Source organism: Anas acuta, chromosome 5 (genome assembly GCF_963932015.1).
Source record: "Anas acuta chromosome 5, bAnaAcu1.1, whole genome shotgun sequence".
Classification (NCBI taxonomy): domain Eukaryota; kingdom Metazoa; phylum Chordata; class Aves; order Anseriformes; family Anatidae; genus Anas; species Anas acuta.
In genome coordinates this window covers 51576010-51591348 of record NC_088983.1, presented here as the reverse complement: position 1 = coordinate 51591348, position 15339 = coordinate 51576010, and positions in this window count along the sequence as shown.

Genomic DNA, 15339 nt, shown 5'->3' with positions numbered 1-15339 from the left:
AAGAGGGATGCAGCTGCTGATAACAGGTCATAAAACAGACGGGGAAATTATGACTCAGAGATGACTTCAAGAGATACAAGGGACAAAGAAGAACTTGTATTCTTAATATGTAATCAATGTTACTACTTCCTTCGTAAAGACATTTGTCAAAAAAATGGTAGGATATAATACTAATGCAGAAATGTAACAACTGATTAGGATGGGGTAGGTGCAGAAAAGGAGGGACTTTTGCCTTGTATGTCAAGGATGCTTACCTCAGACACAATAAAAGTCTTTAGGAGATGAAAAAAGGTCTCATTATAATAGAATTCTATAGGTCAAATCAAAATCATGTAGATAAGGCCTTTTGTGAGTAAGTAACAGGTTATCTATAGCACAAGACAAAACAGTAATACGGAATTTAACGTACACAGATATGTTGGAAGAAAAAAATAGGGGTACAGAGGATAGAAATACAGTACTTACTGTAACAAAGTTAAAAACAGACTTCTCTCCAAGCCTACTTGGAATACTTCAGTTAGCTGTGCTAAGCAATAAAAATGTCCCTTTCCCCCATATATACAATTGAACAAGTTCTTAAACAGCTCTAAGAATTCTTCATAGATAAAGAATGTGGGAAGAAGCCTGAGCAAAAATGATAGTGATAGCATTTGATAGCCACAAGGGAAGGATTGAGAGCAAAAACAATGGACGTTAAGAAACTCAGTGTGGGTCTGAATCACTTCAGTGAGTGAGAGCTGAATGATAGGTAGTACAGAGCTAATAGAATGTTATGCTTCACATCTTTATTTTTTCCCTTCAGAAGTTCAAGTCAACTCATCCTGGTGAATTTTACGCTAAATGACTTGGAGTAGGCTGAGGCAATTGCAGATTTTTAAGTTACCTTTAATAATTCATGCAAGACAAGTAAGGCACCAGAAAGACCAGAAAAGGCAGATCTTTAAACAGGAGAAAGGAGAGCTGTGGAATAATGCTACAAGCTTGCTACCAGGTTCCCAGGATATTTAAATGAAATATCAAAATAATACTTGTAAATATTGGAATTTCAGTAGGGAAATGAAAATATAGCAAGCATTTGTTAAAAACATATCAAGTTATATCTACCTACATGCCTTATTTAACAAGGTAATAGGCTTTTGAGGATAAAAGTACCAGAAGGCACTATAGTGAAATTAGAGCAATAGTTCTGACCCTCCATGGCTCTTGGTTAGAAATGAGGAAGATGTGCTAGGATAAGCTGTCATAGGAGTGCAGAACTGATTAGGAAAAGATACCTAAAGAGTTATTACCAGAATCAGATGGTCCCTGAGGGACAGGGAGTCAAGTCTGATATGACAACCAACAGGGCAGGGACCTCACCAGCCAGGATACAGCCCTGCAACACCCAAGCAGGACAGCCAGATTCAATCAAGTCTAGATCAGCAGACACATTTGTGGTGACAAAGCAGATCCACAGCCAAATCAGGTCACCAACCCACAGACCACATCCAGCAAGGGTAGCCAGGATTAAACATAGTCCAAATTCATGCCATGGGTCATAAACAGCAAAATGCTCAATCAGGCACAGCTACAGCTGGTTCCTACTATCACTTACCTACTACATCTCAAGGAAGATACAAAAGCCCCATGGCTGAGCTTAAATAGAGCCCCGTGGCCTATAGGCAGGAGGGGGACGTTGGTGAGGCCCCAGGTGAGGCTGATTTCTCTTGTTAGTGCTGTTAGGTTGAGTTGTGCCCTCAAAGCCCTGACAATTGTTAATGTTCTCTGTCAAAATGATAGGAACTATTGTGTGGACGTAGTCTGTCCTGTCCAGTATGCTGTACCTGAGTGACTGGAAAAAAATTCCTTAATTAAAGCTGTACTTAATACTTCATGATGGTGAAAGGATGAGAACTGAAACATTTTCTAACATACTAGAGGAATGGTTTGAAATAACAGAATGCAATTTAACAAAGCCAAGTGCAAATTTCTACACTGCTGTGTCTAATCTAAGATAGCAATCCTGAGCTCTTGCTAAAATCAACAGAGTCAACAGAGAGAGGAAATCATCACTATAGGAAAATGCATAGAACAACATTGTACGCTGCCCCTCAGCTTAACAAGTGCTAACTCCTTTAGCTAATGTAACAGCTACTTAATATAGCAAGGCGTCCACAGAAGCCCTAACCTCAGTTACCTCTTTTAGACTTCTAGAGTTATCTTGTGTCAGATAATTTGCAACCAGGTAGTAAACAGAGAAATCTGAATTTGAAAAAGTCTAATGAAATACTCTTTTGGAAAAAAACACGGTGAGGCCAACACTACTCCATGTTTCCCTCTACCTCTGTATCAGTGCTCTACTTAGAAGGCATACGGACAGTTAAATTCCAGTTTACTGTACTTGCCACTGTGCTGTATTTTTGATAGTGCCACAATTTTGCATAGTGCTGGCATGTCCCAGACACAGGAATAAATAGACGGTATTTTTCTATGCCAATGTTCTGGCTATGTGAAATGACAGAAGTGTGTAGTAGGCATTCTTTATATGTAGGAGAGCCTTGTATGTGCTGCAGTGCAGAATACTAGCAGCTATAGACATAAATGGGTAGGGTTAGTTGCATGGGAAATGTGCATTTTTATTTTTGTCTCAGCTGCTTCTTTAAAAGATGTCAAGGCATCATGATACAAGGACAACACAGTCTCTGAGCTAGAAGAACTATTTTTGAAAAGCTGCTGGTAGAGGAGGGGCTTCAGTCTCCTACATTGAACAGCTTGTACCATTATGTATGCTATCAGATTAATTTGTATTACCCAAATTGCTGTAGCTATTTTTAGTGCCCAGGAAGTTTCTCTGTCCTTCTTCATAAACAAACCAACCCTGCCTAATACTAAAATACTTCTGCAGTCACTAACCAGCACATTCTGGATTCTCTTGCAGGGGAAAATCTGAAAACTCCTACCCTTCTCTTTCAGACACCCCTATACACAGAATATTAATCACAACTGTGTCATTCCATTTGTAATGTTTTGCTCTGAGGACATATAAAACTACATTCAAACAAAGCTCAGAAGATGAGCTCTAGGGATTCTTATGGTAAAAACAAGCCTTCAGCAGAATTAAAACAGTGATGCATCTTGCATTGCAACAAATGAAAACATTCCAGGACTACTGCTGAGAAAATGCATGAAACAGAATAAAATAGACCGTGAGTGACATAAAATTCTATTTAAAAATTGCCACACCATTTAAAACTGATTTTTTATTTTTGTTGTTGTAACGTACAGTAAACAGTGTTTTTTTCTAGACCTATGCCTTCAGTTTCAGTGAGCACAGTTGGGGAACACTGTAAGGGTAAATGTCACACCATCTGGAACCTTCAAGGGACTTTGGCTCCACACTCAGATTGTTGTATAGTGTGTTTAAAATAAGTAAATAAATAAATCTTAGCAATGAATTGCTCATGATCTTTTTTTCCCATTATATTGCTTTCATTTTATCCATTCCCCAAAGTCAGTCTAATTCAGGCACTAAAGCATGCAAGGTAAGTGAAAACTAAGATAAATATATGTATTATATTGATAATATATATTAAAAGCACCAATTGATGTTTTAATAATCTATGTAAAGTCTATTTCTAATATAGGGGAGAACTACTGATATTGTGCAGGTATAAATTCATCAGCTCTCATGGATTTAATGCTAATTTATAGCAATGATTAACCTAAACAATATATGTAAACACTGCCAGGCTTCTAATGCAAATCAAAGAACAATCAGATGTCATGCATTTCATTAAAAATAATAATAATAATAATAAATTATCAATGCACACTACTCTGAGGTGTAGAAATAGATTAAAATCTTGAAGAAGGATGCTAATGAAGAATTCTTCTAGCAATGGAAGACTGCTGTTTAATGCTCAAGACCTTAGGGTTCTTAAGTTTGTAATTCACCCAACAAGAACAGACTCCTCATACTAAGAGGCTTATTCTTTGTTTATATCCTTCTGGACAAAATAACTCTACTGAAATGCTGCATTATGAATGCTGCATGATGTCACTATGGTCTGTAAAAATAACATAAAAAAAAAAAAAAGAGAGAGAGATCATTAGCTCATTTTCTTATTTTCCAAGACGATTTGGTGCTATACATATGCATATACATTTAGCTTCATGCTAAATAAAGAATTATATTCAGTGCATCTCAAATAAACCACTGTAAAACTAACACAAACAAAATTTGCACATTTCCAGCTCTCCTTAAAAATTTTCATAATTATTAATATTATAGAAAGAATTCTCAGCAGGTCCTAAATAGCCAAGACATCTCTGCTTTGCATATGAGGAAACTAATATGAAGAACTCAAGATTCAGCATTCCGAAGTTTATTCCTGCTTTGTGATTTCTTCATTTCAGAGCTCAGCTCAAGGCTCTCAGATCACTGTACAAAGCTGCGGGCCACTCATTAACTCCCATTGGAGTTAATGGGAGATGGACCTACTCAGTAAACCAGCGATTTGTGTCTCAAATTCTGCACCCTATTTTAAAAGCTGACTCAGTAAGAAGACCAATTTTTTATTTAAAATTTTTCAGTAAAAAGTCTTTCCACTTTCTGAATTTGTCTTTTATGTGAAATAGACTATTCTGCCTGTTGCATGCAGGTGTAAACTTTCTTGGAGATACTTTATAAACCAGCTCCCAGAAGAACTTGCACAAGGCAAAATTCTAATTTCAGATATGTTAAAATTCCATAGCTAATTTTATTTCTACCTTTTGGAAAAAAAAAATAAAGAAAGAAAGTAAAAGAAAAATAGCTAAATGTCATGGGAAGTTACATATTATCTGTACATGTCTTTATTAAACTTCCAATATATACTTTGAATATCCCATTCTATTATTTCCTCCAGTGTCTTTCCACTTATTATTAGAATGAAGACAGAGATATTGAAAGGCTAAAAAGGTACAGTTGCGTCCCTTCCCTATTGCCAACAGCCTTAGAGTTGATATAGCTTTTCTCTAGATTTCTCTTCCACCGATGTCATTCTTTTAGAAGTTCAACGTAAAGGAAAATGTGGTGCCCAGCTATTTGATGGAGGAGGACAGAGGGCAGGCTTCATGTGTTGCTGCATGTTGCATGAAAAAGCAGGAGTAATATTTACCAAGTCCTAGATAAAAGTGAATTTAAACAAAGCTCTGATAGTTAACCAATTTGAGAGCAAATGAGTCGTTGCACATTGAGGCTGTTGTTGATGATGGTGCATTGTGTTTGTGATAGTGTCTCCCTCAGCGCTTTTGATTGCTATTAATGCAGTCATGGAAATATTTTCAAGAATTGCTTCACATGGCCCTAGCAGGGAAAAGAGAAAGGGGGAAAAAGTCTGCAAAATAGCAGAACATCCTGCTGCAGTAGAGTCAACTCCGAAATTTGGCTACTGTAGTTTGGTTACAGAGCAGGATGTGTTCAACTGTTTTTTGTTCTTATGCAGATTATTCATCTTATTTGTCAGATAGTAAAATAGAGATAAAGTGCTGAGACTGAAGCAGAGGCTGTAATGCTCTTGGTAAGCTCTGCTTACCAAGCATCATCATCTCTGAAGATGTTTTCTTCTTTCCTTTTTGATTTGAATGAGAGCTAAGAGAAGTTTTTGTGTTTCAAACTAAACAGGAAGATCCATATAGCTGTACAGAAAATGTGCTTCACCTCTTGTCCAACTCTAGAATATGTGCTTTTATGCAGCTAGTCTCTCAGTGACTCCAGAAGGTGGTCTTCTATTTAGCACTAATGAGGTCTGGAGGAGGAAACCTCTGAAAGCATTTCCTACTCTGCCATCAATTCCCTATTGTCTGCAGGTAGATCACTCAGGGCATGGCTACAACAGTAGCCAAGTATAGCACAGAGATTCCAAGATGTTACATTCATATTGCACTGCTTAGTCAGGAGCCAAAAATCATGAAATCTGAAAGGAATCTGGCCACATCTGACATTGCTACGACAGGCCTTGTAAATTCAGTCTTTCATCGTTACAGCTTATTTGTTCAGAGGCTGTGCTGGAACTACTGTTTCTGGTTCTCAAGCAGCCATGAACATTGCTACCTCAAGGAGGTATGTTTCACACTTCATTGCGCAGTACAGACATGCCAGCAGTCTGCCTGAGCCTTGAAATCCTACCTGTAAAGCGAGGACAATGGTTTGACCTATAAACTGTAAAGATGCAGCAAGTAATATATTTTGACAGTATTGTAAAGCTTCCCTAGAGCTCAATATACTGATGAGGGCCAGATGAATAATGCCGATGTTTGAGAACTGATGCAAAACTGCAGAGTCATAAATTTGATTCCTTAGAGCCAGTGGGTACTTTTGAAAGCATCACGGATTTTGCCAAATTCTAAGATGAATTAAGGGCAGCACCGGTGTCAGGGCTGGGAGGATGCTCACAAACATTAATGTCCCAGATCAGCCTCACCTGGAAGCCCTATCTGCCCCCCTCCCACCTTCTCGCTGCCCATAGGCCCATGGGCTCTATTTCAGCTCAGGCATGGGGCTTTGCCTCTTTTCTGAGCTGCGCTGTGCAGGTGTATGCCTTCAGCCCTGTCTGGGTTACTTAGCCTTACACCACAGCTCTGTCTCCTGTAGCTTTTGTAAGGGCTGGGCATGCCTGGGGTTGTTGCAGGTCTTGTCTTTAACTCAGCCCCTGTGGGTCAATGTCCCTTAGTATCCCCACAACTTATGGGGGCATCTCTTTGGACCCTGCTTGAATCCTCCCAGCTTTTGATGAGCTGCTAGCCCTTGCTGCTCCTTACCAAGTAATGCTAGGTTCAAGAGATCCACCCTATCTGATGCCATGCACAATTATTCAGCTGGCTGCCTCCACCCACTTTCAAAGAGAATTGGTTGGGCTGCTTTCTCTGGATCACTGAGCGGTTGAGAAATGAGTTAATGCCAAAGACTCTGAGAGAGGTAAGACATCAAAGGCTTGTAATGCTCAGGTCTTGATGGGACTGAATTAGAAATAACAATTATTCATGCTCTTAATCTTATGACAAGCCAAGATTGTTCCTTTGGAGGGGGAATTTGTGAGTTTGACCATGAAACAGACAGAAACAGCCTTCTGACTTTGGACACAAGTAGGTATTTCACCAAATGTAGTAGATGTTAAATTTTGAGGATTCTGGAGGACAGAAAGTTAACATTAGCCTGTTTGGAGCACATGGAGATAAAGCACTTGCAACTTCCATTTCAGCAGCATGCTTGCAATGGTACTGCTGAATGCTGAACTGAACTGACTCTCTGCTGTGCTGTAAATATGTAGCACATACAATGGATTTTACATCTTCAAGGTGCTTTTGGGATGTAAATTAACCAGTGGCATTTTGATAATAAGAAAGAAAAAGAGACAGAGATTAGAAAGATCAGAATTATATCAGCAGCAGTGAATAAATGTTCTACCTGTTTTTCTGATACAGTCTCAAAGACAGCAAAGAACCAGGTAAAATATAGCACCGATAAGAAAAGTCTGTCAGTCTTTAGGTTAGTTTGGGATGATAGCATCTGGAGGAAGGAAAGTGAGAAGGAAATCTAACATAATTTCTACCATGCTTTGATAGAGTATTTTCTGAAAAAGAAGCAAGAGATTTTTTTAAATTGGTAAAAGTACTGGGAATTTAATTCTTGGAGACGGAAGATCTCCAATTATCCACAGAAAAATGTGATGTAGTTGCACTACAAATTACTAACAATTAATTCTACTTTGTATATCACTTTTCAGATAAAGGCACATTGCTTATTTTCTGTTCATGAAACTACCAGTGATAGTGGTTTGATATTATATCAAGTGTCTAAATGTTTTACATAGTTCATCAGACTTCTTTAAAATGTTGCCTGATTTTTGACTTAATCTAGTCTGAATTCCAAATCAATAACCAGGTGGTACATTTTTCTATGTATTTGTGATTTTATGGTGTTACTGGTGGGAGAAGATAAGAGTTAGTGGGGAGTATTTGTTTGCTTGTTTACCCACACCATGGATGACTTTTCCTAGTGATTTTTCTGTCTGTTATAGGAGAATTACCTGCATTTGTGTACACAAACTTTTCAATAAGTTAATCTCTGCTTTTGACAAATTTTTGCACCTGCCTCTTTTGTACAAAGAAACAGTTTCTTGACAGGTTCTACAAACTATTGGTCTGATGGATGAAGTTAAACCATAATAATTGCTCCATTGATTTTAAATAGAGCACACCCTGATGATTTAATGGAGACCCATCGCCATAAACTCCTATGACTCCTACTGTTGCTTCTTTCTATGCCTGAGCTCTTATTTGCTTTGTCACTAAAACTAGACAGAATATTGTACAAAGCTGCTACAAAGCTCACTCTTCCTATCAGACATCTCAGTTTCTCCATCTGGTATTTTATGTCAATTAACAAATTAGAGCGTGAATGACAGATGTAGAAATAATAATTAGACTTTACTTCCTCCCCTATCTGGAAGGGCTCAGTTTGTAATGAAGTGCATAAACTTTACAAGTGCATTGAACATGTTAGGTAATCCTTATGCTTTCTCTACAAGGTATCAATTCCTCCTTATTTACTCATTTTGCACGTCAAGAGATTGATGGGAATTAGGTGTTTCTGTCTTAAAGCCTCATACAAGATGAGGTTATGATGTCTATTCTGTAGTGGCATGCTTATACACTGAGGGCTTTTTGCTGCCCATGCTAAACTCAAAAGCCAAACTTCCAGGACAGGGTTAGTGGCAATAAAATATAATGTTGACCCCAAAACATATAATCCTTACTATTTCAAAAGTTTCGCTGTGTTTCTCTGTGTAGTTTCTTCTTTGCTAGTCCTCTACTTTGGTTAACTCTGTTTCTAAAGTTGTATATTCTGGATTGCTTTGGAAGAGAAATGTCTTGAACATTGCTGAGTTGAGCATGTTTTATAGGATGTATTTTCTGTTGCGGTAGTCACTTCATCTTAACTCTTCTTCAAAGGCAGCAATCTCATCTACCAAATGAGGAAGTGAGTTCTCTGAAAATCTGTAGAGGTATATGCATCTTCTCTGAAGAAATACAAAAATTGGACAGCACTGGCAAGATAACCAGGAGGATTAAATGTGTACCAGCTTACTGTTTCACAGAAGAACTTCAGACTTGGTCTCTAGCCTTCCCTCAAACCGTCTACTCCAGGACACCTTGTCCAGACAAAAAAGAAAAGTTTTCCTATTTCCTTTCACAAGCTATGTGCAGGGAACTGCAAGATGGCTAGAGAGGTGACTAGCACAAAGAAAGACATGCTTTCAGCCTTCTCTGAGATGCCCCCAGTCCTTGTCACTGTCTGGTTTCCCTGTCAGACAGATTTAGTGCACTGAACTTATAACTCCTGGTAAAGAGACTAGACATAAACCTTCCAGTTTGTTGCATGATGGAATTACTCTGTTGTAAACGAGCAATGAATAAATGTACTAAAGGAAAGCATCACTTTTTGTGGGTTCACATAGTATACAATAAAAATATATAGTCCTCCAGTTATAAAATCTATCAAAGTTTTTCAACAGTCCCATATTTTTTACATGCCTTCACAACTGCGAGCAGCTGCCTCTACATATGTTCCTTGATTTTATGCCCACATTACAATGGCATCGAAGCACTTCTAGCTGTGCAGGCACATTTTTTATCCACCCCCAGCCTTCTGTTGCTGGGACAGTAAATGCGTTTGATGGAAGAGGAATGGGGGCATGAGGGTAATATAGAGTATGTGGCACAAAGCCTCTAATAGAGGTTGACAGAATTAAATCATGGATATTTCCTACCCAAACTGTGGTGCAGTGTCCTGTGTTAAGCATTCAGTCAAATATATTTACTCTGGTAGGCCTGTTTTATAAGAAGCCTTGTTTACCTTTCATGATCGGGGTACAATTTTATGTAGCGGCTATAGCATAAAAATCTCAAAATACTTAAATGGCTTTTCTATGATGGCCAATTTTCTCGTAGCTGAAGCATAGGCATCCCCAGAGAAGAACACAACAGATGCTTTTTAGTGGAGTATTGGGGAATCCAGGGGTATCCTTTTACAACACTGAGGAATTTGGGGACCCTTTGGTGGCATATAGTGCTCTCCTTACAGTGGAAGAGTGGAAACAGTGTTCTTCAGATCTCATTCATGCAGGTTTTTAGTAAACAGACTCGATAATGCCTGGAGTGGTTCCTTCAAATTGCTGTGTAAAGAACAAAAGTTGCAACAGCTTAGAACTAGAAGCAAAGGCATTCAATCAACTGCAGGAGAGACTGGTGGGCAGAATGCAAATTTTAGTGGAATTTAATTTGCGCAATCTAGGAACATCCTCATTTTTAAGGAAAAGTTTCAAGTAGCCTGTGTAGTTTAACAGGCAGGGTTGATATACAAATCCAAAAATACAACTAAAAATTATTCTGCCTCAATCTTCTTAATGTCTTCAAATTTCCTATTAACTGTTCATACTCAATTTGTAAACTTTGAAATTTAAGGAGAAGTATGCAATGCTGTACCTAAAACAAATTTCTGACAAAGGGAAGTCTTGATTTTAGAAAATAGTCGGGGTATTTGTTTAATGTGTTATATAAATTGAACTGAAATTATCGCCAGCTTTTATAATTACTTTTTTTTTGATGTTTCCAAATCACTGCATTTCTAGACGTTAGACGAAATACCCAAATTAATACTTCTGGACCACTATAAATGCTAAACACACCTGGCCACTCATGACTCTACACTACAAACTCCATTAGGAGGATAAGGCTTTTTTCTGCCCGTGTACTCCATGATGGCAAACTCAAAGCTTTGTCTAGTTTCATTTTAAACAACTGAAGTAATGAATTTTTACACATCTCTTCTTAGAGATAGCCATAGCCTAGTAGATATCTCTGATAGGAAATAAGTCCCAAAGTCCAGCTAAAACTATAGCTCCCATATGTTGACAACACCAGAAAAGGAAGGGGAGAGTTTATCTGTCTCAGTATCAGTTGAGTAGACATGTTCTCTTGCACTTTTATGGTTTTTCTATTGCAGCATTTGCTCCACCAACAGAATAGGCTCTGCCTATACAGTGAACATACATCCATTTTCTTCTCATCAAGCAGTTTTTGGTTAGCTTAACCAGATGCCAGACTAATGAGTTGGGGCAGATCATGGCTCAATAGATCCCACATGATACAGGGAGTTTGAACCATTGGGGGGGTTTATATTCACCAGTGCCAGGAGAGCAGATATCTACAGATTTTGTTGTTCTGCTGAGATGGGTTCCCTTGTGAATTCTGCATCAGCAAAAGACTGAGTTTAGGAGTGAGGAATATCAGCACTTTGATCCTGCTCTGCCTTCCTTTGCTTATCTTTGTCTACAGATGGAATATAGCAAAAACTCGTCTGAATGATGCTGGTGACATCTAGACAAATTACATCTTGTCATTGAGTTTCCATGGATAGAAACATAGTGGGTGGGACAGAGCATCTACAGCAGCAGATTCTGCTCTAAGCCAAAGAAATTTTCTGCTAGTGTTCCGTAGCTGAGTGTTTGTCTCTTTATGCCACTGCAGTAATAGAAAATGGCTATACCCCAGCACAGGTCAGTTGTGGCTGTCCCCTGAAGGAGTGCATTTTTTGTCTGATGCTCGTTCAAGGTGCCTTCCAAACCCTAACATTCTGATTCTTTGAATTCCCCCATAGGGAATCCCTGTTTAAGACTTTAATCTTGCAAACACATTCAGATGTCTTTGCCAATTTTTGCTATGTGTATACCTTAAAAGAAGTTAAGGATAAAAGGAATTAAGGGAAGGAAAAAAAAAGTGGTAGCACAAGAATCCTATTTAAGTTGCTACTATTGAATCTCATCTCATGAGCTAAATAGTACAGTATTTAAAGCAGTATTTACAATGCATTACAGACAAAGTTAATTACTGGTGAATGTGAGCTAGATGACGCTCTTTCTCAGGGAAGCTAGTCCAGGATCAGGCCAGAGCAATAACTCCTTCAGCAACCTCATTTATTAATTATCTTCATAATCCTCTTGCTTGTAATGATTGTCTAATTTATTACTACCAAAGAGGAAAACAATACGAGGTAAAATGACTAAGGCAGTGAAGTGAGCTGCGTACAGGGTTCAGGTGTGTAGAAAAATATTTTTGTGTATTGACTGGTGCTAGGACAGTCAAGACCAGAGCAGAATCTGTCAGAAGGCAGAGGCTGCTGCTTACAAGGCTGTGTACTGGACAAGACTGTGAGTAGCTGCTATGCAACAGGCCTTTGTGGCCTTGGGAGGCCTTCCTACCACAATTAAAATAATGGATTTCTCAGCCACACTCATATTAAAAAAAAAAATTGAAGGCTTTCAGGAGAAACTGATAAGCTGTATGTCTACCAGACAAACTGATAGAAACTAGTTTAAATATATAATAATTTGTCCCATAATTAAATATGGTGCATTGGCTTTCAAAAACCAAATCAAAGTCAGCGTACAGGTATTTCTGTATTCTCTGAAGGAGTTCTTGGCTGTGGGCAAGGAAGAATCACATGGTATACTGATTTTTCTGGTTTACTGGACTCTTGAAAGAAATTGAACAAGTTTCTTTATCAGAGATTCTGAAATTAACCAGCCATAGGTAAAATTAAAGGTCACACAATGAATTGTTTAAGCAGTAGGATATAACAGGGAGGAATGGGGAGTGTTCCTAGAGGAAGGAGCTCACCCAGTGGAACCCTTGCCATCCCTTGTACTCCTTGGCAATTACAATATAACTCTCCCCAAAGAGAGAAGGCAGGCTTTGTCTCAGAGACCTTCCAAGTCTGGTGTTGAGCCTATATCATGCAAGACAGTTGCCTGAGCTAGCTTTAAGTGAACCAAATTGTACATGGAGAATATTACAGTCTCATACAGATGCTATCTTTGATTGTGAAAGCAGTTTGACTGCATTAATGTGACATTTTAAGTAGGCCAGTCAGTTCTGCTTTTCAGCTGAATGTTACTTACCAAGGTGCAATACCATGGTGAGTTGGTTCTATAGTTTTAGATGGTCTGTACTAGCCACAGGATTCCTGTACCAATTTCTTCTACATGTGAATCATGTAAATTTGGTGAACAGAAGGCCAAGACTTCCATCTCTGGAAACTTGGGACCCACAAGATTGTATTTAAATCTCTGTAAAAATTTAAAATGAAAAGGAAACACTGGACAAATTAGGAAGAAAATTACAAAGCAACTAAGAAATATCCCTGGTAAGGTGTTTTTGAGTCATACACATCAATCACTTGAACAAACCAGGGAGTTGGTTTCTTATCAGTCACTGCTCCTCAGCCCTGGTCACCCCAGGCACATGCTGTAGCTGTCAGTCACAGTTCTGGGGAAAGCTTTGAGGTGGTGAGAGATGCCTGCAAATGAGAGGCTGAGAGGGACCTGCTGGTCACAGACGGTATTTGGACAGTGCTTGACGAAGGGGTAAAAGTGGGAACAGATAGAAATGGAATTAAAATTATTTTTACAGGTCTGGGAGCTGAATGACTGAATCTTTCCCTGAGCTGTGCAGACATACCGGGGCAATAAAATATATTTTCTAGCCATGACGTACTAGAATTGAATCATCAACAGTGAAAGCTATTTTATTCTTTTCTACTTTCTCAACCCCATAAAATTATTACCCTTTTGCACTGTCAGATATTAAAATCATATTAACGATCAGGAACTGTATTAAACTGTCTGAAAGTGAAATAATATGGTAGCACATTTGAAGGTTAGAGACAGCCCTTGGGTGTAATTTACTAAACCGTAATCTACCTGCCTGGTACTCTACAGATAAAGCAGGAAGCATTGTTTCTGGGAAACTAATTACCACTAAGATATATGCTCCCCTGTCCCCAAACATACACACAAACAATATCCTGTACAGGCTGCTGTTGAAGCTAGACAGCTGGAATAGGGTCGTCATCCAAGCACAAACCAGCCTGACAGACAACTTTCTTCATTACACCATCACAGTTGTCTTTAACACAGCAATAAGGAGGAGTATGTTGCTCCTACTACAAGCAAAGGTATATGACAGGGAAAAAAAAACACACCATTGTCTAATGATCAAAGCAAGAACCAAAGATACAGCCTGTTGCCACAGTAAAACAGACAGTTACAAGGAGTAGATTAGGTGACTTTTATTTGAGAGGTGACTGAACTCCCCATCAGTTCCCCCCTTCCCCAGAGGAGTTATTTTACCAGTGGGAACAAGAATAGCAGCCAGTTCTCACTCTCTGTTCCATAGAAGATATTTCTGTGCCCCTTCTTGTACATTAATGAAACAAGTATAATTACTTCTTATGCTTAGTCTTCTCTAAAGTACAAGTGAGCTCTTAATCCAGAGTCTAAAGAAATTATCATTCAATTGGACTCTCATGGAAAGGCTGTACTGTGATAGGCATGTCATAAATCATGTAGAAAGGTGGGACACAAATCTTTTCTGAAATTTTATCTAATTTTTTTCATCTCATAATGAAGAATGTCTAATCTGCCAGACAATAAAATGAAGGAAACTTTATTAATGGTGTTTATAATGCAACTGATTAAAACATTTCTCTAGAATTTAAATTTATCTTAAAAGTGATAATTCATTTGATATTTCATTGGGAGTACAGGAAGAAAGAAAACCACTGTGATAGTTGCCTACATATCTTTAGCTTCTGCTCCTTCATGGGTTTGTAAACTGAATAATAAAACTTGTAAGAATGGATTATTTTACAAATAAGGTTATTTTACAAAAAGCTTCGTTCTGCCTACAGAGTATTCTTAGGTCTCAGTGTTGTATGAGATCACAAGTCCCACAGGTGGTACCTGTAGATAAGCTTACCACAACTTAATTATCTATAGATAATTATGGTGCTTTCTAATTGACAGTTAAAATGACAGGTATATTCATTATCATCTTATTTTTATGATATAGAGGTATAAATATTTGAAATACTTCGTAATTAAGTCAATCACAGAGAAAGGACAGGGCAAGTGAGGTTTATAATACCATTCAGGGACAAAAGAAACAAACTTGGATCTAAGTAGTAAGAACCTTTCCTATGCTGGAGACATATAGAATGACAGGAATGACTTTGCTACATCTATAAAAGCAGAAAATTCCAACAGTGTTCTGCTTATCAATAACATCCTTGCTTATTATGTAGCAACAGTGGTGGACTCCACTACCTACTCATCTAGTCATTCTTTACTGGAAAAGAACAATGTTATCTACTGGTTCTACTTCGTGTGCCATAGGCCTGTTCTGTAAATCTCGAGTTATTAGAAGACAGTTACATGTCCTCTGCTAATAGAAAATTTCAGTATTATAAGGTTGCTGCAC